Raw genomic sequence first — 25,820 nt, 5'->3', positions numbered from 1 at the left:
AAATGTTGCGAAAGATTCTCCTTCCTTTTGCTTAGTATTGCACAAGGTAGTGACTGAGACATCTGTTTCTATATTGTAAGAGAAATGCTGAATGAATGCCTCTGCTAAGTCACCCCATGACTTAATACCAGGAGGTAATTGAGAAAACCATTCCATAGCTTGATCGCCTAAGCTCTGTGGGAACAACCTCATCAAGTATGTTTCTTCTGCCGCTACCTCAATGCAGGCTGTGAAAAATTGTCTTATGTGTGCCTTGGGGTCTCCTTTCCCTCTATACTTGTCAAATTTTGGTGTCACAAAGTGTGCAGGAAATGGAGGCATTGGAATGCTCTTATCAAAGGGATAAGGACATATGTCTCTCATAGTGTATGTTGGTTTTGATGTACTCATGTCCTCCATTTTCTTTTGTAAATCTCTTATTTGTTACTCCAAATTGTTTTTAGGTGGCGATTGATTTCTTGTAGCATACCCCATGTTTGATACACCCATTTGAGGAGGATCTTGTTGCATGTATGGATGATATTGATCGTAAACATGTCCATATGGAGGTCTATATGGATGCGACATATAGGGAGCACTTGGCATAGCTTCATGTTGAGGAACCCCATATCTATTTTGTGCGTGTATACCATATTCTATAGGCATTTCATTTTCCATTGTGTTGCCCCCAAATTTGACATGAGGTTTCCTTATGTCCAAATTTTGAGGATGCCTTTGATTGTCCACTTGTTTTGATTGATCCATAGCTTGAGCATGTGATTGAGCATATCTGTCTGCATAAGGCTTCCATAATGGTCTTCGAAGGTAAGTATCATATGTTTGAGCTTGTGTATGTGGGATTTCTGGTTTTTGAAGCAAAACTGATGGTGACTCAGGCATCATATTCGGTCCTCTATTTCCTCCACTATTTGGTCTCCTTTGATCCATGTTGGATTGAGTTTTTTGCGAGGGTCGACTTTCCATAAGTTGAGACATGTCAAAGTCATGAGGTATTTTAGCTCCACTTTGTGCCATCATGTGTAAAAAGTACTGTCTATCTCTCCTCATTATCTCTTCAACCAATCTATTGAAATGAGGATTCATTATGGATTCTTCTATGTCTGCTGATTGTATTGAAAAGTTGTCCACATTGTCATTGTGTGTAGCATTGTTGTTTGTAGTGTCTGTGTTTTCCACATTTGGATTGTTTCTATAAACCTCCATGTCGGGTAATGTAGTGTGCTCAGGATTGAAGAATAAATCATTGTCATACTCATAAGAACTCATGTTTGCGGACTCTTGAGCTTCTTTAGCTATTCTCCTAGATTTTTGAAGGCGGGTTTCAACCATGAACTAGGTGTTTGACCAAGATGTGAGAGACTAGATGAAAAAAATGGCAAGAGTATGGAAGACCAAGAGTTGTATGGAGTGTAAATGAATCTTGAGGTGTACTTGCAATGTCCAAAGTGTAAGACCAAGTATGTAAGTAGTAGAGTAGGTGTGACTTCCAAAGAGAGGATCATTTCTCTTGATGAGGTAAGCTGACCTTGACTCTAAGTAAGACCAAATGAGACCCAAAGGTAAGAAACCTTGATGAGGGACCACTTAGCAAAGTGTAGTTGTATGTAGTGTGTTGAAAAAGTATAGTGAGGACAAGCAAGTGACCTTTTTGACTCAAGTTTAGACAAGTATGAATGTAAAATGAGATGTGAAGCAATGATGGACTGTATGAGACCCAAGGACAGGTTGAATGCTAGATGAAAACTGAAGAGACAACCTAGGAAGCTCAAGTATTCTAAAACTAATTTCCTTTGTTTGCTGGACTGTGAAAGTTTTCAATTCCTGACACAGACGCTTCTGTATACTTCACAGACGCGATTCTCAGACACATATGCTTCTCTGTTAGACACAGACGCTGATAAAAAAACAGACGCTATTATGCCCTTCATAGACGCACTTAGATGACCCAGACACGATTAAAATAGACACAGACGCGTTTCTGTAAACTTCGTGCAATTTTTCTAATCTGTGAAGTTGTTTTGTTGTGACCAAATCTGACTGTTTGACTGTTTTTCGTGACAAGAGGACTCAATGTTTGCAAGTGTTTAGACTCCAAAAGTGTGTTGTTTGATGTAAAATGTTTTGCATACACTTGAAGACACAAAAGACATAATGTTTTGTTGTTTGGTCTTGAATGTTTGAATGTTTAACATAAGACAAGCACAATTCTTATGGTTGGCCAAGACAATAGTTGTTGATCCCACATAGGGTTTTACCCCCGAGGCTACGCTATTCAGAGCAGATACTTAGATGCTTGACCTCACTGGCTCCACCCTTGGCACTCACTTCTCGGGTCAACCAAGCATCAGTCCCCATGAAAACTCCCCATGGCGAACTTTGTATCTCTACTAAGAACCGTATGTGTGTGGGCCGCTACCAGAGGTCCGACCTCCTGCCTCAACAACTAGAAGGATTTGGGCTTCTAAAACAAAAAGGTGCTAGTAAGGGCATTCGCTTGTGTGGCCATACATGCGGCACTTTCAACTCTGTAAATACAAAAGGCTCCCAGCCGGTAGGGGTTACGCCCTACAAATGATCAAATAAATTTGATCAAACGGGTTTATGGGGAGACATAGTGTCGGTATGAACTAATCAACACACGTTATTCATAGTTTTCACCATGAATACATTTGATTATAGTGGCTTGGAAGAAGATGGCTTTTCTTTTGCTACCACTTGGGTCGTTCTCTTCTCACTAGTAGTCCTAATGACCACACGGGAAGACAGGCCCTCTAAAGATTAAACAAAAAGAGCCTATTGCTCAAGACACAAAAGACAATGATTCAATTTTATTGCACCAATGGAAGTGTTTGCTAATCTATGAAAACAAGGCACACAACAAAATTACAAAACCCTAGCCAAGGCCCTGCAACAAAATTGTTAGTAGTTTGGGTTGTTTCAAATGATCACCCCTTCCTGCAAGAACACAAGTTAGGTAAATTTAAAAAACCCAAAAGACTTTGTGAAAAAAGGGGCCTTCAACCAAAAACGTTTTTGCTTCCAAGACAAGCTGCACAAACTTGGTTAGCTAGATCTGCAAGGGTTAGTCCGAAAATAAACCAGATCTAAAACCCTAAGTACGAAATCCGAAAAATTGAATCAAAGAGAAATTTGAAAATTTCAAAACAGTAACACAAACGCGGTTATGTGATTCACAGACGCGCTCAGAACACACAGACGCCCTTCCCTTCCAGGACACAAACGCGATAAGATGCAACATAGACGCGTTTCGGAAACACAGACGCCCCTTTCAGAAACCTGCAAAATAAATTTTGGCAAAAACACAGGCGTGATTCCCGATCCCGCAGACGCTTCTGAAACTCAGAGACGCGATCCGAACGCTCGCAGACGTGAAAATACCTAAAATGTCGTCGAAAAATATTTGATCTGCAACTTCAAAAATGCAAAATCTGCAACAAAAATGTTAAATGCAAAGGGACAAGAGTCCCAGCGGGCGTGCCAAAATGTATATGGTGAAAATGGATAACAATAACAACAATATGGAAAGGCTAAATGAATCCAACCACTAAACCCTAGCCTAACAATCAACAAAGATCCACCATAACATATGAAGATTACCTAAGACAATGCAAATAACTCAAAATCACAAAGATTATACCATCACATGTCCAATAGGGTTTTGATCTTCACTCTTGCTATCTCCATTGATCTTGCTTGATATATTTGCTCTCAGATTTTTATATGCACAAGAGCTCAACAAAGAACGGAATGTGGTTGCAAGTAGGATCGTAGTGTAGCCAAGTCCTCCAAAATTGTTGATTAGTCATTAGTGATTAGGTTTTGATAATGAAGAAAACATCTTCTTAAATAGAATACACAATATGAAATGGAGGGTTAAGATTGAGAGGTGTAGAAAGAGAGGCCGGCTAGGATTAGAGGGTAGGTAGAAGAAATAGTAAAATAATGAAAGAGGTAGGTAGTGTAGGAATTAAGAGATGAATGACATGTGTCATGGGTAGAAAAAGATAATGAATTAATTAAATAAATAAAGATTTATTTAATTAATAGAAGAAGTAGGATAATTAAATAAATAAAATATTTATTTAATTTAGGAAAGGATAATTTAAATAAATAAATATATTTATTTAAATGAGAAAGGCTAGAAGAGGATAAATGAATTAATTAAATAAATAAAGATTTATTTAATTAATAGAAGAATTAGGCTTAGATAATTAAATAAATAAAATATTTATTTAATTAGACATGACAATTTTAGGTGTCTATAGTTCCCACTATTATAGTGCCTAAAAAAGGAGGAAAATGGAGGATGTGCACTGACTCAAGTGCAATTAATAAGATCACCATAAAAAACTGGTTTCCCATGCCAAGGATAGAGGACCTATTGGACAATCTAGGTAGAGCATGCTACTTCACAAAGATGGACTTGAAATCTGGTTATCATCAGATAAGAATCAGACCTGGTGATGAATGGAAGACAACATTTAAAACTAATGTAGGCCTATATGAGTGGTTAGTGATGCCTTTTGGCACCTAGTACCTTTCAAAGGATCATTAATGAAGTCTTAGTTGAGTTTATTGGAAAATTTGTTATTGTGTATCTTGATGACATTTTGGTCTTCAACAGGTCCAAGGAGGAACACCTTAAGCATGTGGAGATGGTCTTGAAGAAGTTGAAGGATGCTCAACTCAAAATTAACCTTGAAAATGCGAGTTCTTGAAAACAAAGTTAGTTTACCTTGGTTTTTGTCATTTCACAAGGTTGTTTAAAGATGGATCCAAGTAAAGTAGAGGCAATACTTGATTGGCCTATACCTAGGAGCATAAGTGATGTTAGAAGTTTTCATGGAATGACATCTTTTTATAGGAAGTTTGTGAGAAACTTTAGCTATATTTGTGCTCCTATCCTTAACACCATTAAAGGAGGGATTAAATGTCAATTTAAGTGGACACATGAAGTCAATAAGGGATTTTAATTGTTGAAAGCTAAGATAGCAGAGTTACCAACCCTTAGATTGCTTGATTTCAGTCAATTGTTTACAATAGAGTGTGATGCTAGCCAAAGGGCAATAGGGGTCGTTTTAAGTCAAGAAAATCATCCTATAGCATTCTTTTCAGAGAAATTGAATGAAGCCAAGAAAATATACTCCACATATGATTTGGAGTTGTATGCCATGGTGCAAGCATTGAAGAAGTGGCATCATTAATTGCGACCCAAAGAGTTTGTAGTTTATACTGACAACGATGCCCTTAGTTTCCTTAATGGGCAAGAGAAATTGAATCAAAGACACCTAGAGTGGGTTGAATACTTACAATCCTACACCTTCACCATCAAGCACAAAAAGGGCACTTCAAACAAGGTAGCCAATGCATTAAGTAGGAGAGTCATGACTATGCCGGAGATACAATTGCAAAGTGTGGGATTGACTGAGTTAAAATACCTCTATAAGGATGATAAAGACTTTGCCGAGATATATGTTGTTTGTTCTAATTTTTCTAACACCTCACATGTTTCTTATTTAGAGTATATGATACAAGAGGGTTTTCTATTCAAGGGATACCTTATTTGCAATCCTTAAAGTTCTATGAGACAAACATTATTCAAGAAAAGCATCAAGGAGGTCTAGGAGGTCATTTTGGCATAGATAAAACTATGGAGCAAGTTAGTAGGTTTTACCATTGGCCCAAGTTGCAATAAGAAGTGAGATGGTTTGTAGAACAATGTGCAATTTTCCAAAGAGAAAAAGGTTCATCAAGTAATACAGGTCTGTACCAACCTTTGGTCATACCTCAGAGGCCTTGGGAATGTTTAAGCATGGATTTTGTGTTAGGCTTACCAAGAAATCCTAGCAGATTTGACAGTGTGTATGTAGTGGTTGATAGGTTCAGCAAAATGGCACATTTTATACCTTGCAAAAGCACCAATGATGGCACCTACATTGCAGGACTCTTCTTCAAAGAGATAGTTAGAATTCATGGCCTTCCAATCAGAATAGTCAATGATAGAGATGTAAAGTTCTTAAGCCACTTTTGGAGAACACTTTGGAGAAAGTTGGGCACAAAATTATCTTTTTCATCTGCCTACCATCCTCAATCAGATGGTCAGATAGAGGTAGTAAACAGATCCTTGGGTAATCTATTAAGATGCCTCACCAAACATCATGGGTAGACTTGGGATTTGGTAATCGACCAGGAAGAATATGCATAGAATGACTCAGTTAACCGGAGTACAGGTAAAAGTACCTTTGAAATAGTGTATGGTTTTCATCCTAGGGGCATACTAGATCTTAGGGATCTCAGTTCTATGACACCTAAGAGTGCATAAGGTGAGAATTTTGCAGAAGGAATCAAAGAAGTGCATGATAAGGTAAGACAAACCTTACAACAAAATTCCAAGCAGTATAAGATGAATGCTGATAAAACAAGAAGAAAAGTTCAATTTAAGATTGGAGATTTGGTCCTAGCATACCTAAGGAAGGAGAGACTTCCAAAAGGGTAGCCTACTAAGCTATTGATGAAGAAGATTAGGCCTCTCAAGGTGGTGCATAAATATGGTCAGAATGAATATGAAGTTGAACTCCTTCCCACCTTGGGTATTTCCTCTATCTTTAATGTATGTGATCTCTATCCATATAAGGGAGAATCACAAACACATCAGTTGGACACCTCATCACAGGGTACTGAAGATTGGGTGAGAGATTTGCCACCAAGCCAACCAATCAAGTTGGAAAGCATCTTGGACACCAAGGTATTAAAGATGATAAGGAAAGTGGTATACAAACATTATCTTGTAAAGTGGGTAGGGTTACCTGAATCAGATGCTATGTGGATGTTAGAATCAAATATACTTCAACATGGTGTGGAAATTGCAGACCTCTTAACTCAAGGGACTTGAGTTCTTTGTCCTAGGGGAGTATGGTGCAGGGAACCTACCACTCCACGCAAATTTTGGTGTGTTATTAAATATTTTATGTGTATTTTATGGTGTAATAAGTGGACCAACCATTTGGAACTTAATGAAGTCATGGTTGAGTTGTCCAAGCTTTTTTTGTGTTCAGGATGTTGATATCCTAGAAAGATGTAATGCTGATGTTGTTCACAGCTACACTACTCTAAAACAAAGTCATCATGTAATAAGGGTGTAATGTAGTCTTTTAGGTCTCCTAGGATGCATAGAGGGCCTTCTTGAGCCTTGGAGTGCACTTGAGTGCAAGGTTGCATCCTAAGAATAAAAAAAGATGTAAAAATGCTAAGCAACATTGCAAAAAGTTGCACTTTGGTTGTTGGCGGTGAAGAAGCTGGTTCTAACCAACTGAATCATGATGTTAAAATCCAAGGACAACGTCATTTTACAGGTTTGAAGTGTTGGAATGCAAAGCAAGTTTTGTTTGTAAGCAAAAACCTTGTTTTTACACTGTTTTCACTGTTTTTCCTTTTTTTTGCTATGTTGTACGGTCCAGTACGAACTTGTCAGAGGAATATACTTGCAGGGAATGGAATATTGAATCTACTTTCCATCAAGGTAGATTAGAAATTTTGATTGTGTCTGGTTGCAAAGATTCAAACCATTCTCTGTGACTAGGTGCAAAACCCTTGTAAGCTAGGGTTTAAGCAAGAAATGGCTCTAACTTGAGCATCCATTGATGGCACCGGTTGAAATGAAGTGGAATGATAGGTTAGGGTATGTAAATATGTTTAGTGTGAGTTTTTTAGCTTTTAAGACCTTTTTGGTGATTTTACAATGATACCCTAGGCTCACAACTAGGAGTTGGTGAGACTAGGACAACAGGAGATGTGCGTTTTCATAGCACATATGGATTGGTAGAGCCAAAGTTGGAACATGTTTGGAGACCTAATTGAATGCCCTTTGAGAATCCTTGATTGTTTTTTAGAGATTTTGACTAGTGAAGCCTTCTAAGGTCAAGTTTGCAAGTCACCAGGGTAGGCCTAAAACCCTTGAAAATAGGACAGTTCTAGAAACCCCATGTGTATGGAGAACCCAGATGCCATTTTTCAATATTGTATGTAACTTAGAAAAGGGACTCATAAATGTGAAACTAAGCCCTGAAAACCATAATAGGAGAGCTAATTGAATTAGGCATGTTTGGAGCCCAGTAGAGCCAAGGTGACCTTGGGAAGGCTTGACAATGGGTTTAAAGGTGATCAAAACATTAGAAGACCCCGAAGAAACTGTGTGAATTCATTTTCCATCCATGGAACAAGTTGGTGAAGTATGATCCTTTGCAGAGGTTGTTGGAGCATTAGGAAGGTGTGATAGGGTTTGAGGTGGAATCCTCAATAGGAAGAGTTGTTGCTAAACACTTGTGGCTATACCTTGGAAGAAAGGTAAAGTGGATTAGGCCTTGGAGGTCTAACTAGCAGAACCCTTACCAAATACCATTGGATGGGCTTGAGTAGTTAGTAGGTTGGAGAGAACAAGAAATACAAGTAGGTGATTTGGATCAACTCCAAGAAATGTTGTAGCAGTCATAAAGAGGCCATGATGGCTGATAAGGGATAGTCAACATATGGTCCAATTGTTAGTCTTCAAGGGTGTTCCTGCATCATCAAGAGATAAGATGGTGATTGAGCCAAATCAAGGCAAAAGATTCTTATGACTATCCAAAAGATGTCAAGTAACTAATGTTGCATGGTAAAAAACAAATGTATAGATCAAATGATGAAATGACAATCCATTGATTAAGAACCATGAAGCACAAAAAATCAGTCAACACCTTCTGTCAAGACTTTGGCAATAGGGTTTTGTTGATTACAGAACAATATAGTCACAAGATACAAAGAGCGGCTAATAAGTGTCTTAACTGAGGGATCTTCTTCAAGCGAAGAGCTATCCTAGAAACTTAAGATAGTGAAGAAGGTTTGGAACAGTCTAAACATGGAGAAAGGTTTTGAACAAAGGAGTTTCTTAAAGACATTAGTTTATAGTGATATGTCACTGAGAAAATTTAAAAAGTAAAGACAATCATGTACCAAGAAGGCAATGGGTTTGCAACAAATACAAAAGGGGTGGATTGTGGTTCAAAAGTCAAGAGACCTATATTTCAAGTAACAAACACCTTCAAAAGGACGAGAAGTCCTTGATCATAATGAAAGACAACATCAAATATTTTTGTTGAAGAGTGTTCATGATCATGAAGAATAGTGTTGGTTTGTTTTGTTTGGGTAGATTAGAGATTGAAGAAGCAAAGGTAACAATAAATAAAGTTGACTAGTCATAAAGGTCACATGCCACATGGAGTTGCAAGTCACGACAAAGGCATTTGATAGTAAAGAGTAAAGATTTTTCAAAGATGATGCTATTCATAATAGATAAGGACAATGATTTCATCAAAAAGGATAAATGCTTTGGTAACAAGGTTTTTCACATCTCCATAAAAGGATTTTGACAAAGACCTTATGAGACCCATACTAGAATCAAGAGGAGTGTCATTAGATTTTGTGGTCATAGAATTTATGAAAACAATCTCTACAAAATGAGAGAAGACAACCCTAGAAATATTAAAGACAATGAACATCACCAAATAATAAAGTCACTATTGATGCAAGCAGTCCTAAGCTTACAATTTCAAAGATAATGGAATGACAACCAAGGGTTAGTGACAGAGAGCTAGGAAAAATAGAGGGTCATTGGTCAAACCTTCATCAAACAAAGTTAAAGAAAGTAGTAACAGTAAGGTTGGAGATGCATATACAGTCCCAAGGAAGGGACATGAATAACAGATCTAACAAGGTTTGTGGCAGCCCTAGTAGAGGAAAGAACATCACAATCCATTATTGGTTTTGAAGTTGGCATTCACTTGCCATCCATGATAGAGTATATTTGCAAGAAGGGCACCAAAGACAGAGGTATAAAAGAGCATCTGGACCTAGATTTCAAGATAAGTGATTGTCATCAATACCATTTCAATGGTTTAGAGTCTTATTGAGCTAAATGATGTTTTGAATTTCAAATTTTGAAATATCATCAATTTAAGGCCTAAAAAAGTGGGATTCTAAAACGCATACAACAATTTACCCTACTTGGGTTAGTCATCAACCAAGGACAGTTTATAGAAAAAAATAAGCATGGTATCTCTAGTTCCAACCCTTTTTTTGTGGGATTTTCAACTCTGCTCGACCTAGCAACTAATTTTTGAAATTCAACAATCACCTAGTCCTGATTTTAAGTTCAGTCGTTTCAGTTTGAAACCTGATTTGGAGGAAAATAAGTAGCCAACACACCCTTGTTTTTAGTTCACTCAAGTCTTCTACTTCAGCCAAGTCAAACAACTGGAGTATCAAGCCCAAAAGGAGCCAAAATTTCAAATTCAAAATTTTGGAGCTTCTTTTCCAATAAAAAGGCAACTTCACCTTATTTTTGAATTTAGTTCTTGCTTATTTCTGGTGCACACAACAAATGAAGAGAGTCTTGTAACTCCATTTTTCTGAATTTTATCAAAGTATCATGCAATGTATAAACTCTTTTGTGAATATCAATAAATTAGTAGCGTTCTTTCTCTGTTTCTCTCATCTCTTGATGTGCATGTGTATTTTTGAGAAAGTTATTGTGATTTATATACAAATCCTTTACTTTCCTTTGTATTACCAACAATATTAGTCAAGAGATTACATGTTGAGTGCAAGTTGTATGTTGTGTTGAGTTGTTTGTCAATAGTTTGAAGGTATGAAGATTAGTTTTCCTTCATGCAATCAATTGAAACAATACCTTCATATGAAATTTTTATGTACTCCATGCTTTATATTGAGTTGTGAATAGATTGAAGTCTTTTTGAAACAAGTTATGAGTTTGATCAGTATAATCACATCCAAATATTGGTGTATCGCCTAAAATAGCATTAGTAAATTGTTTAAAGTTATCTTCTTACCCATTTTCCTCATCAAGTAAGCTGTTTTAGAATGTTTTAAAGGGAACCAACCCTCTCTAAAGGTCTACTTTCACCATAGGGTACCCATAACCTGAAAGTAGTCCCATATTTCACAGGTTAGCTAAGTTTAATCTTAGCTAGGGTGCAAACCTTCATGACAATAGAACAAAAAGGAGTGTTTGACGAAGAAACACCTTTAGATGGATGATAGGTTCTATTTCTTGCAAGATAATCCTTAAAGTTTTGAATTCTAAGGAGATCATCCATAAGTGAATGATGGGAATGTCTTAGAACTTTGGTACTAGTTTGCTTAGGAGGGCTTATAGGGACTTTGATTCCTTGTTCAAATTTTCCAAGTCCTTGTCCTCTAAAACCTTGTTTTGATATTATGTTATAGCCACTCCGATAAGAATATTTTAATTGAGAAAAAGAAGGAGTATTATAATGAATTTCTTTGAAATTTGTAGTATAAGTATACCTAGAAGGAATAAAGGGAGAAGTAGATGAAGAAAGAATATTCTTTGTAGGGAGATTCTCCTTTCTATCATCATGCATATCCTTTTTGATAGATTGGGAAGGAAGATCCTTATCATCAAAGGCCTTATCTTCACTTAATGTTATGTGGGAGATAGATCATGAATGAAATACATACCATCATCTTATCTACGAATGTTTTGATGGTTAAGATAGGCTTTAGGAGATAAGGGGGATCTAGAGAGATTGAAACACCAATATTTTGACCTTGCCCCCCTTGCACTAGGGTATCTATATGAGAAGAAGATGGTGCCATGTTTCTCTTCAATGACTGCTCTCCATTAGAGAGATTATTGATAGGAGTATTGGCTCTTTCTTCAATCACATGAGATACCCTAGGAGAGGTACAAGTATTAGGTTTTTCATTAGCATCTCTAGGATTATGATCTACAAAACCTTTTATGTGATCTACACATGTAATGCATTTTCCTAAAAATATCACCATAAAACAACATGCATCATGGATAAAAGATTTGAGATTTAATTGATTAATAGGAAGCAATTTGGAATAACTAAAAATGCAATATACCATAGTACTATAAATAAAAGAAGCAAAGTGAAGTGAAAGAAACCATTATCCAACACATGATTATGATAAATATAAGTAAAAACAATGTAATCATATGTGAAATGACAAATAAATCAAATCTATTAATTGCCATTATGACTATCTTAGATCGGATCTGAAAATAAAAGTTACAAATTATGCAACCCACAAACCAAATTAATCAAAATAAATAAAGGTTTTAATGAATTTAACCTCTAAATTTATGTAATTTGATTAAAAATAAGATCTATGAATGCAATTTTAAAATTTAAAATGCTCATAAATCAGATTTGAGAACCCAAATAAAAAATAGTGGTGTAAGGAGTCAGGTTCACCAAAATGTAAGGGTAAAAATTAGGGTTTTACAATTAAGGTAACAAAACCACTAATTTTGATTAAAAGACCATTACATTGAAAGAGGGTTGTACCTAATAGATCTAGGCTTAATCCCTCTAAGAAAAAATATATAAAATTCTGATTAGGTTCCACTTGGGGTTAGGGCTTTATTCCCCCTTTCTAAATTGAATTGTGAAAATGTTGAAATCAAGGTAAATGGGTGAATATTGAAGAGATCAAGCATAAATATTGAGCTACAGTCATCATACGAAGACACTGACATGGATCTGGTCAAAGGAATATGATTTAGATATGCTCCCAAAAGTTTGGCCTGATTTTTTGGGACCATGGTGGTGGTCGCCTTGGTCCTCCGAAAGTCTCACTGTTAAAAGGGGAACTTGTTTGTCTTTGTGAATCTTGTTGATCCTATCGAACACAAATCTATGCCTATTTCCTGTACACAAAAAAAAGGGGGAAATTGTTGGGAATAGGGGTTTGCCTAAGTCAAATCCCTGTTTAGGAATTAACCTGGTGGAACCTAAAATTACAAGCAAAAACTTGGTAATTGATAACCGGATTGCTTAGGTTGGACAATCAAAAAATTATTCTATAGGGAGTATATCTTACCCAAGAATATTTTTTGCAATGTGATTATATTTGGCATATAAATGATTTAAAAATAAAATATATTTTTACAAAAGGGCAGGGAGAGGGAGTTGAACACTCAACCTCTCAACCCGACCTTCCTAACTACCCATACTCTCTTGATATTACCTTTTTTACTCTCTTGTAAATTATTTTTGCCCTTGATCACTAAATTAAATACTTTAGGGTGAATTTTATTTATTAAGAGATTAATTAAAGGATAAATATTTATTACAATGTTGTTTTATGTGCAGAAAGCTAAAATTCTTGGGCAAACATTAAAAGGGAGTATTCTTCATCCAAGATTACATTTTGACATTTTTTTTGTGATATAATATTTCTAATTATTACTTTCGAATGGCATTTTGAAAATAAATCTTATTTATAACATCTTGATATACTTATGCAAGTAGTATTTTCTTTTTGCCTTTTAAGAAATTATAATTGTAATATTTTTTATCAAAAGGGAAAATATATGTGGTATTGGATGACCTAAATTGGGTTTGATATATTACTATGTCATCTTATATTCTCTTAATATTATTTTCACCCTAGATAAATAATTTGAACATATTCATTAGGGTGAGTCATTTAATGCTTGATTGGTTTTTGCAAAGGTTACTTCATATGATATAATATTTCCTACCCAAATAAAAGATTACCAAAAGGTGAGAAAGTATTGTAACATTATCGAAAGAGAAGTATTTTCTTTTACTTACTATACAAAATCTTTTACCTTATGTTATTTAATAAAAACTATTATTGGAATAAATATTTACAAGTGTTTAATACTTTGATTTAAGTGAATTATTGTAAATAAGTATTTTACATAGGGTAAAATGATTATTGCCTAATCTAAAGTGGAATATATTTAATCTTTAATTAATAAGGGATTTCATTGGTTTATTTTATGTGCAGGGGATATTGAATATTTACGGGAAGTATTATCAAAGTGGAGGATAAAGGATCTATTATTAAAGCTTTATTTAGTGTGTATTTTAGGGATTCAAATGTAATTATCTTGTAAACCAAAGGGTGTGTCTTTTGGAAAAACAACTGTTTGTAACTCCCTCCTGTATGCTAAAAGGTGTGTCCTTTCACATATGTCTTTTGGATCAGGTATTTATAGGGAGTCTTTTTTTTAAAAAAAAGTGGGAACAATTCACAAAGGGTCATGCTGCCAGCTAGGGCTAAAGGCAATATGTACTAGAAAGGTCTGCAGGAAAAGGAAGCATTCATTTTGAGCAATCACTGTGTAATGGAGTATCTATAAGTGTAGCTATTGTATGCATTCACTCTCCAGAAATTAATATACAAGATTTGTTGTTTCAATTCCAGAATTCGTGTATACTCTTGTGTTGATGAATTTCATTTTGTCCTCTTGATAAATTTGATAAAAGGTTTAATACAGTGTGCCACCACAAGTTGTTATAATTGAATATAAGATTTGCTTCTTCATGTTCTTATAACACTTAATGGAACCTTTGTATTGATAGTCTTGTGTTACAAGTTGCCTAAAATTGTCTCAAGAGTTTAATCGAATTATTTGTCCACAAAGTATCGTGTATATTCTTGGATAGAGGCACCGGTTTGTCATTTATTTCTGAGATTTTGATTTGTATGCATAAGGTCCTCAATAGAGAAACATTCTTTTGAGTCTCATATGATCTAATCTATACATATTACTTTTAAGTTCTGAAGGCGTTTATTTTCAGAATTACAATCACAATCTTTTCTTTCTTAAAAGTATTCAACAATCAAGTATTCTAAAGCACATAATAAAGAAAATTTTCATAACATTCTCTTCCCAGTTTTGTGAAATTACTAAGTTATCTTCCACTATAAATAATCTCTTTTGTGCTTGAGAGGAAGGTGTACTCGCCTAGGTTCAGTGGAACCTGAAGTGCAGAGGGATTTGGTCTTCGGCCATCCCTGTTCATTGGCCAAGGCTAATTGGATTTCCTAAGGAGTTGGCAAGTCTTTAGGTTTTCCAATCTGTGGTTTTGGGCACCAACATAACCTTGAATGGATAAATGCAAATACTGAAATAAATACTGGAATAACATACCTCAAATATGCAATTATTGATGATGATTCTTTGTTCTTTGAATGTAATCACATATATTGTATGAAATGGCATGAACATGACAAAACCCTAATCATACACACATACTTGCATAGGAATGATGTAATTTTACTCCACAATGGTTGAATGATTAATATGTAGCCTTGAGGATCTTTGAAAATTCTTGATAATGAATGCTTCACAGATGCAAGAATGATGGATTTCTTGTGGACAAAGACTTAAAATTGATATATGAAATTAGGTTGATAAAATATCTTTATATAGAGGTATCTAGGTTAATTACCGATTAGGCCGACCTCCAACTATCATGCAGAGCCATGAGGATCAATTCGAGTTGAGGAAACACAACTCTTGTCCTAATTCAAATTTGAGCCCCATTGAGAGGGACCATGAAAATGGGTGCCATGGTCCTTCTGCATAAGGGACCAAGATAAGGCTTAGGGGGAGGGGTTCCTCACAAGGGGACCCACCAAAGGGTGTTCATAGCCTCAGAGCTAGAGAATAGGTACAAAACGGACCTAGAAAGGTGATGAGAATAGGACACGCTAAAGTAGGGGCACAAACATGAGGTGTAAATTGGCTTGGTGACAATTTACGATGCTACACTAAAAAAGTCCTTTTCTCACTACAACCAACATACTGATGTAATAATAGTGAGCAATGATGCCTATAAAATTGAATCTTTACCAAACTATTTACAAGATTAGCACATATGTAACATCTCGAAGGAGAAATACATAGTCTGTTCTCTAATCTTAAATAACTTAAAGAATCAATCCCGCATTAGTATCAAGTAGAATATAGATAATCAAACATAACATGTGGATTTCCAAGACTTAAACACTAGAATCAATGCTAGATCATATTTTTCAAAGAAACTAACATATGAGTAACCATAGATAAGCAAGAACCTTCCAAACAACCATGCAAATCTGTAACTGCCTTAATCTAAAACACCCTAAATACAATCTTATCATATATCTACATACCACATAATTTATCAACATCTAAAACATATAAAACCATCTCCATAAATCTGAAATCCAATTAAACATTCAAAATTTTACATCATACATGTAATTTGAATAATGGAATAAGCACATATATACAAACTCAATAGCTGAAAACGATAGAACATTGTAACCTAACATGAAAACCAAGTTGTCAAGGATCTTAAAACATATGAAATATATCAACTTTATAGCTCACAAAGAGGTTAGCGGCTTATCTTCTATTTGTTTCATGTAACCATGGGCTAAAACCATGAATCCAACATAAGCACTCCCATCTGCAATCAAAATAACTAGTGTTTCTCCATGTAACTAAGACATCAATACCCATCCAATATGACCACCTTTTCACTACACATGACCACAAGGTAAAGGAAAAAAACCACAAAATGCATGAGGATACACACATATTATCAAACAAGAGCTCTAGATTACCAAACCATAACCAACTCCACCTAGATCCATAATCATAAGCTTCCAATGCCCAACATAGACTACATTGATAATATCCATGGCTTCCAATATTAACAAAACAAAACAATCATTGAAAATCCATAAGCCTTCAAAAAACTTTAATTCCTTCTAATAAATTCTCACAACATTTCCAATCCAAGTAACAAAAAATAGAGGAATACTCAAAACTAGTTAAACCTTTAGCTTTTTTATACCAAATGTTAGGAAATATACAGGTTCAATACCAAATCTCATGAGGATCAATCTCTAAATAAACCAATCAAAGGATGAGATATAAGGCTTGGACAAATACACAAAAATTTGAAATTCATATGCAAATATAAAAATTAAGTTGTGTTAATGTGGAAAACCACAATTAGATCCTTCTTCTTAATGGTGCCAAAATTCAACCTACATTTCATGCTTGATAACCCGATCTCATGTGAAATTTTAAGAAAAATAAATAAAGAATAACATCACCATAAAATAGAAGCAATGAAGCACAAATCAGCAATGTAAGGATGCCACATAATACATAATTTATGTGTAGAAATCCTTGTGGAAAAAACTCCACCAAGAAGAGAAGTAGAGTATGCATTATCAACAATAAATGTGCTTACAATACATTCACTTCCATTTTCCTCTAAGCCTACAAGATGACAACACTTTTGTACTTGTTAACAACCACCTTATGTCTCCCACATGTCCTTGTTCCTATAAGTTATCTCTACATTGAATTTCTCCTCATTATATATTCTACATCCAAAGAGATGAATTTCTAGAATGACTAGAGCTCCAAAGCCACCAAGAAAGGTGTATAAAGAAGGATCTTCATTCCCAATAACCAGAGACCTTAGATTACCTCCATGGAAGTCAAAAGGACACCAGTTTTGGCTCCAATATTTTCCCTCCATCTTGGGTGAACAATCTTGCAAGATATAAACATTACATTAAATCTAATAAATTATGACAAAATACCAAGAGACGCCTGTTGCCTCTTCCAAGCATCCACTTGGAGAATCCCAAAGGTTACTCATTTTTCTACTTTGTAAGTCATTAATCATCTTATTATAGGAATCCACATGTGGGGAAGATAATATTAAATAATTGTGTTCACAACCCACCTTTACCACTACTAGTGGAACCCATCACCCCTTATGAATCTATTACAAATAATAGTGAGAGTAAATATTTTCCTAATACACCCAAAGTGCCTTAAGATACTTTCCAAGGATGTTGGAACCATGTTATAGGATTCACAAGGTAGATGACACCTTAATCCTAACAATATCAACTGTAATCACATAAATCTATCCACTTAATTAAATGAATACTTAGTATTTATTTGATTATTTAACCATCAATTAATAATTAATTAAATTAATATTTAATTAATTCATCTTAACCCTCTTCTCCTATTAATTAAATAAATTATTCAATTTATTTGATTTAATTCACTTAACCAAATTCAGACCATTAATTAAATAAATAAATCATATTTATTTAATTAAAATATTCTCTCACATTTAAAAAAATTAATATTTATTTAAATCCCCCAAAATCTCACCTCTCACATTTAAATAAATTAACATTTATTTAAATCACCTTTATCCTCTACCCACTTGCATTTTCCTACAAAAGCAAGTTGCACAATTATTTTAAATAAATAATTTATTTAAATCACCTTTATCCTCCACCCACTTGTATTTTCCTACAAAAGCAAGTTGCACAATTATTTTAAATAAATTATTTATTTAAAATCCTATTTATCCTCACCCACTTGAAACCTTTAATGGTTTCCCTTAAAGTATTCAAACTTGATGGCTTTAAAGTCTTCAAACTTGATGGCTTCCTTCTATAGTCTTCTTAAGACTTTAATGGTTTTCCTTAAAGTCTTCAAGCCTTTAATGGTTTCTCTCAAAGTCTTCAAGCATTTTAATGCTTTATCTTCATTTTTCTCATTTAAATAAATTAATATTTATTTGAATATCTATCCAAATGCAAATTACACCATTTAATTGAAATAAATGATTTTATTTTAATTGAAAATACCAAAATTTCTCCCACTTGCATTTTCCTACAAAATCCACTTGCATGCCTAAACCCCTTCTAGAATTTTCTAATCACTTCTAAATAACCTAACCCCTTCTCTAAACTTTGTCACATTCCTAAGCAAAAGGGAAGTCACTTCTCAAACCCTCAAAGTCTTTGATAACCATTAAAGGCTTTCAACCTTCAACCATTAAATGGCTCAAAGTCTTTGATAACCATTGAAGGCTTTCAACCTTCAACCACTTAATCCCCAAAGTCTCCAATAACCATTAATGGTTACCTCAAACCCTCCCACATGGTTAAAACATTTGTTTTGACTCAACCTCTACCCAACCCAAAGGTCTCATCAAGCCATTAATGCTTTGACCATGATTATCTCTTAAACATTTGCACAAAGGTTTATCCTTGGATTAACTCTTAATCCAGTGGGTAATCTTAATTTGGACTTGACCCTTAGCCTCTAGATAACCATGAGGTCTTCTCAGGCCTTTAATGCTTCCAACCTCTTCTCTCAACCCAATCCTATGTTGACACTTGTCACCATTTTATTGGTGCCAATTGTGCACATGGATCCCCAACTTTCAAACTTGGCCCTTGATTAAACCATTCAGTCTTAACCCTTCATTTCTCCATTTCTTCTATAAATAGAACCCTTCTCCTCAAGCAAAGAGGAAGCATTTAGAGTATTGTTGTTATACTGGCATTAGCATAGAGCTTTTTCATAGCATCACTATCTACACTTGCATAGCATTTGCTTATCATATTCAACCATCTTGAATCTCCATATGGCATCCATGGCTAGTGCTAAAAGCTGAGAGCTACACTCACTTGGGACTTGGAGAGGAGAGGAACAAGGGAGGAGCAACTATGAGCATCTTGATTAGTTATTTTATTCTATGTTTATATGCTTTCTATTTCATGCTTAATATCTCTCTTGATATGCCTGTTTAGGATAATCTTTTGTTGCTAACACTAACGTTTGTTTCTTGTGCTCTTGTGTGTGTTGCCATCAAACAGATTTTCTAATCCTTTTTGCAGAGCATCATCAACCATCTCCATCATACCCACAATATCCATTTGTCTATTACCATCTTCTCTATATTCACAACAACTTTTACCAAATCATCAAAATCATCAACATTCATTTCGGCATGGTCACCAAGAGAAACTACAATGCCCAATAATTTATTACCTTACAAGATGGCTTAAATTGTATATAATAATGAGATTCGAAGAATCCCTTTTCATTTCATTAACATGTTTAAAAATGACATGTCTAAATTAAAATCCATCGATATAACTACAAGATGTGATTTTGGTATGTTTGAATTGGAAGAACAACATGATTAATTATAATATAATCAACTTAATTCTTCTTATCCATTTAGAAAATTGCACCCTCTATAGAACATTCACCCATATAAAATAACATGTTACATTGAACTCATAAATGTCTGTGAATTTGTCATACAATAAGAAATCATAAATAGAAAAAGAAGAAAAAATAACAAAAGATCATAAATAAAAATAGGAGAAAAAATAACAAAAGAGAGAAAATTGAAAATAGAGAAAGGAAAAAATGATTTTTTTTTTAAAGGAGGTATGAATATTTAGAAGACAAAATAATTAAAAGAGTATTGTAATTAAGCATGAGGTATAATATTCAAGGATGAAGAAGGTAGAAATCATAAATTCTAAGCTTACAAGTTTAAACCAAAACCTTTCAGTACGAAGATTGCATGAGGGTAGGCAATATGCTAAGTTGGGGGAATGAGGAACTTAATTTATATTCAATTTAATCATAATTTAACATTTTTTCTATACCATAACAACTCCATTTGTGCTTCATTTCTATATCATATCACAATTTTTTGCTACACATGATTAAATAAATGTAAGTGATTTAATTTTATTTTTAAATAAAATTAAATAATTGAAAACAATGAAAATAAAGACTTAACTATTAGTTTAAACATTAATATAAAGTGTAAACCAAAGTCTTATACCTTCAATGCTCCATGGATAGAGCTAAAGTGGTTGCACCCTTGACTACTTGATTTGCACTTATTGATGTTGAATGTGGATTTCTCTTGAATTTAATAACAAGTGATGATTCTTGGATTCAAAACAATAGCATAATCTTAGCATGAAAGTTTGTTATGGATGTGAAGGAGAAGGCTTCAATTTATAGAATTTTAGAAGGAAAATGGATGATTGAGATTGAAAGTTGATGGAGGGATAGGATTAAAGAAGAGAATATGAGTTGGGTTGGATTCATATCCTTGTAACACTTGTCACAAAGTAAAGAAATTGGGAAGAATAATTGTCATGGGGAAGAGGGCAAGGTGTACTCACACATCTTGGGAAGAACATGAGGATGACAAGTGAAAACAAAAGTGGCAAAATGGAAGAGATGTAAGAGGAGGTAGGTCACAAATGTATGAAAGGGGAAAGTGTAGGGTGGCTTTATTGGGAAGAGTGTTCTCACACATGTGTGAGCACCCATTATTTATTTGGTTGAAAGGTATGTTGGAAGTGGGAAAGTGACTTGTGCATGCAAGTCATTTAAGAGGGGCATCACATGTGGATTTGGGTAGGTGTGAAGAAATTAAATTGGAAGAAATGTTAATGAGGATTAATTAGCCTAAATCAATTAATTAAGTATTTAATTAATTGATTTAGTGAGAAGATTTGTAGGAATCAAGAATATTAGTTAGTCAATTGAAAATTAATTGACTAATTTGGATTAGAAGAATATTGGGATGTTTGGCTAAAACGAGATTTAATTTATTAAAATGAATCAAACCTTAAAAGAAATAGTGAGACATATAATTAATTCATTAATTAATTATATAGGAGGGAGAATAATTTTTTTTTTTGATCGGTAATTTTGTAGTATATTAATTAGGAAATAAAAGGTACAACAATTCATCCAAGGCCTTGCTAAATGATGTAAACATTGGCCCAAAATATTCACACTCATGACCTACTCTGAAAACATTCGAAAACAAACCAAGAAAGAACCAGTTATGTGCATCCATGCTCCAAATATTACATACATGACTAAAAAGTCTATTTAAAAACAATATATTGGAAGATAGTGGAAAAAAATAATGGCCCCATGGCCACTCACTTGCTCTTGCTCTGGTTCACCTTCTCCTCATCCACAATGTTAGCCAAAGCTTTGCCTTTTGCAGCTTCATTTTTCATCTTCGGAATGCATTCCAAGCTTCCAAAATCGGGGTCTCCTTCCAGGCTTGCTAGCAATTGGACCACCCGCCCTTCCTCGAACCTATCTCGCAGATCTCTCCCGACCTCCATCAGTGCCACCACCTTTAGGTCCTTCAGTACTTCATCCGTCCTAATGAGTTTTACATAGAGCTTCATGGCTTCCCAGCCAATGCGAGCTCGTTCCCGACATTGTTCCTTTATGTGATTTTCTGGTCCTCGAACAAAAGGCAGCAGCTCCTCATTATCGTCTCCCTCCCTAATGCGAATGCCTGTCCGAGGCACTACCCAATCTAGAATGGAGCCGAGGTTGATTAGGTACTCCCCATCTATTAACTTTTTCAGAGTGAGTTTGATTTTCTCCACCTCCGACTCAAACTCGCATGCCCATACCAAGATCAAGGAATACACGTCCATGTTCATCTAATAATGAAAATGGATATGTGACACCTCCTCTCCTAGTATCAGGCACGCCGCACTCCACAATTTCTCCTCTTTGTATCTGAAAAGCCCTTGCATCCTCTTCTCCAATACCTTCCCCAAGAATGGCACCAACTTCTTCTTAGTTCGCAGAGTGAAGTTTGCTTCCATTAGGCCTACACAAATTTTTCTCCAGCCTCTACAATGCAAATGACATTAAACCATTTATCAATCAAAATAAATACAAACTCATTAACGAGCTCACAAACCAAAGGAATTCAATTCCTCTGCCGTCGTTCGAGGTAGGTAATTAATGCAGGCACGATGACATAAAGGAAATAGAATTTCACAATAGATTTGCTGCACTCCACCATCATCGCTAAAAAGTACTATTTGCACTCTGCAACTACCACTTTAATTGCAACCGCTAGCGAACGAGGTGTACTTATCATTTTAGGCTTCCTTGTGTGCATTTTGTTGGCTTCATGTTTCTAGGACTGCATTTAAGACCACTTCCACAATCTGCCATCTCCCTTCCACCACTTGGGCATTTGGCTATTCATGTCACATCCAATGTTGGAGAGTAGGTTTGCCACTGCGTTTGCACCTCGCCTGACAAGGGATACCCAAAATTCCTTAAAGGATTTGAGTTTCTCTCGGATGATCGCCACCCAACAAGATAATTTCTAGGATGGAGTGTTGACTTTAGTGATTGCATTGATGACCACCTGGGCGTCTCCTTCCAGATGCAACCTTTGGACTTTCATGTTTAAGGCCAACTCAGTTGCCAGAAGTACCGCCTGGGCCTTCGCTTTGTTATTCGTTCCATCCTGCAGATGACGTGCTCCTTTGTAGAGGATAAACCCTTTGTTATTTCTCGCCACTACCCCCACACTTGAGGTACCAGGGTTTCCTCTAGATGCCCCATCAAAATTTATTTTTATCCATTCCTTGCTAGGTGGCTCCCATGTAACCTCCCCTTTTTCTGATGTGGGATTACCCCTCAGGGACCCATTAACGGGTTGGCAGGTCACAAGAGGCCAATTTACTTGAATGTCTCTGTCTTCATTAGTGTAAGGGTGTTTTGCCAAATTATGGTTCCTAGCTACCACTAATACAATTTCAGCTATTGCTCTTTCTACCCTTGACAAAAAGCTCCCCACTGGTTCTTCTTTTCCTTGGAAAGTCGTCCTATTTCTCTCCTTCCAGATCTCCCATACAACGAGGAAGGGTGCTACTAGTCATAAACAAGAGAAAACCGACCTGCAACTAGGTAGATTCCAGCTAGAGAAAAGGTCAAAAATTGAATTAGGTAAAGGGACAACCCATCCCAACTTCCCTAAAAGGAAGCTCCATACCTTCTGCGCTTCCTCACATTGTAGAAGTAGGTGGTCCAAAGATTCCTCTGCCTTTTTGCACATTATACATCTAAACAGGCCCACGAAGCCTAATCTACACAATCTTTCCCCTGTCAGGATGTGTTTTTTCAGAACCAACCAAGAGAAAGCATCTGCTTTTGGGAGGATGGGGGAGCTCCATAAAGGTTTAGCTAGCCAGTCATTTCTTTCTTCCAATTTTTCTAAAATACTATAGCCAATATTGACTGAGTACTGCCCCGATTTTGATCCACACCATCAAAGAGTATCTTCCTTATTAGATAACGTGGGTGTGTACTCCTGCATGATGTTCTTCAGCATGTCTTTTTGATGTGCTGTCAAGGGAAGATTTTCCACCTCTTTCCATTCACACAGATCTACCCCAGAAACCTTTCTTTTTGTAAGAAAATCCCCTACCTTCTGTCCCCACTGAGTTTTAGTGACCTGTTTGATAATCTCAAGATCTTGTCTATCCGAGAGAGATGGCCTCCCATCCCAGGAATCCGTCAAGAACTTAGTCGATGTCCCATTGCCTATTTCCCAAGTGATGTGCTCAGTAATGACATGTCTACAGGAAACAATAAAATTCCAGATAGCAGAGCCTTTTGGTAGGGCGCTGATGGTAAAAATGTGTTCCCTGCTCATCTGGTCTGGATACTTGTGTTTTAGAATTTGTGTCCATTTCTGATTTGGGTGGGAGTAAATTTGCCATATCAATTTTGCCCCCATTGCCTCATTTAGCAAAGTCTAGTTTCACAATCCTACACCCCCTGCCTGTTTGGCTTGGTAAACTTTATCCCACACAACCAAAGGGATTTTGTCAGTGGTCTCTTTTCCGTTCTACAAAAATTTTCTCATTCCCCTGTTTATGTAGTTAATCACTTTCTCCGGGATTTTTAAAGCAGTCATGGAGAAAATGGGAAGAGGAGAGAGAACTGATTTAAGGAGCATAATCCACCCAGACAAAGTGAGCCATTTACTTTTCCAACCTTCAAGGCGGTTCGCACAACTATCAATAAGGTTGTTCCATAAGGTAGTGCAGTTTGGTCCACCGAATATGGGGGTACCCAAAAACTTTCCAGGTAAAAGGCCCATTTTGACTCCTAGGATGTTGGTTATTTCTTGCTGTCTGCTGCCCCCTATATTAAAAAAGGAACTTCTGATTTTTCCCAGTTGACCTATTGGCCAATAGCTCTACAAAAGTCATCTATTGTCCTTCTGATCACTCTGGCCTCTTGAAGTGAAGACTGCCCACAAAGCAGGGTATCATCCACAAATTGTTGGTGTGTTACCGACTCCATTCCCTCTGCAATTTGATTCCTTTCTAGGTTCCACGTTGTTGCTGAAAGCAAATTAATCTTCCCAACACTTCTGCTAAGATAATGAACAGGAAAGGTGATAATGGATCACCTTGTCTGATCCCACGGGTAGTATGAAAAAATCCTTGCGGGTTGCCATTGACCAGGACAAAAGTCCACACCCCCCCTTACAAGCCCGTATCCAGCTAATCCACTCTTTTGAAAAACCAAAACTATGCAGAACCTGAAGAAGAAATTCCCGATCCACCATGTCATAAGCTTTCCTAATGTCTAGTTTAATCAGCATTCGATCCACTTTTGACTGGCGTACTGTGTGGATAGCTTCATGGGCAATTATTATTCCCTCAACAATCGATCTACCTGGGAAAAAGCCACTCTGTTCTTCTAAAATGATATGACCCAGCATTGGTTTCAACCTATTTGAAATCACTTTCACTACCACTTTATAAATGGTATTACACAATGAGATTGGCCTAAACTCATTAAAAGAAGTAGGATGCTCCACCTTGGGAATAAGGGTTAGTAATGTGGAGTTTAGTTCCTTTGCAACACTCACCTTGCTCCGTGATTCCTCCGCTAGTACCCAAACATCATTTCCTACAACATCCCATAAGGTTTGGTAGAAAAAAGTCAGGAAACCATCCGGCCCTGGAGCTTTGTCTCCCGCCATACTAAAGACCGCTTTCTGAACTTCCTCGACTTGGATGGGTTTCATAAGTGCCTGATTTTGAGCTTCTGTTATTAGCTCAGGGATAACATTGAGCCCATTTTGTTGGTGCTCTGAATTGGTATTGCTCTCCTTGGATAGTAATACCAAAAAGAAATCAACTGCCTCTTTATTTATGTCCTCCGATTTGTCCAACAAGACATTTTCACTGTTATAAATGTTGTGATTTTTTTTTGGGACCTC

This window comes from Cryptomeria japonica, chromosome 9, assembly GCF_030272615.1.
Source record: "Cryptomeria japonica chromosome 9, Sugi_1.0, whole genome shotgun sequence".
NCBI lineage: Eukaryota > Viridiplantae > Streptophyta > Pinopsida > Cupressales > Cupressaceae > Cryptomeria > Cryptomeria japonica.
The sequence above is the reverse complement of the archived record's forward strand: the minus strand, read 5'-3'. Positions refer to the sequence as shown.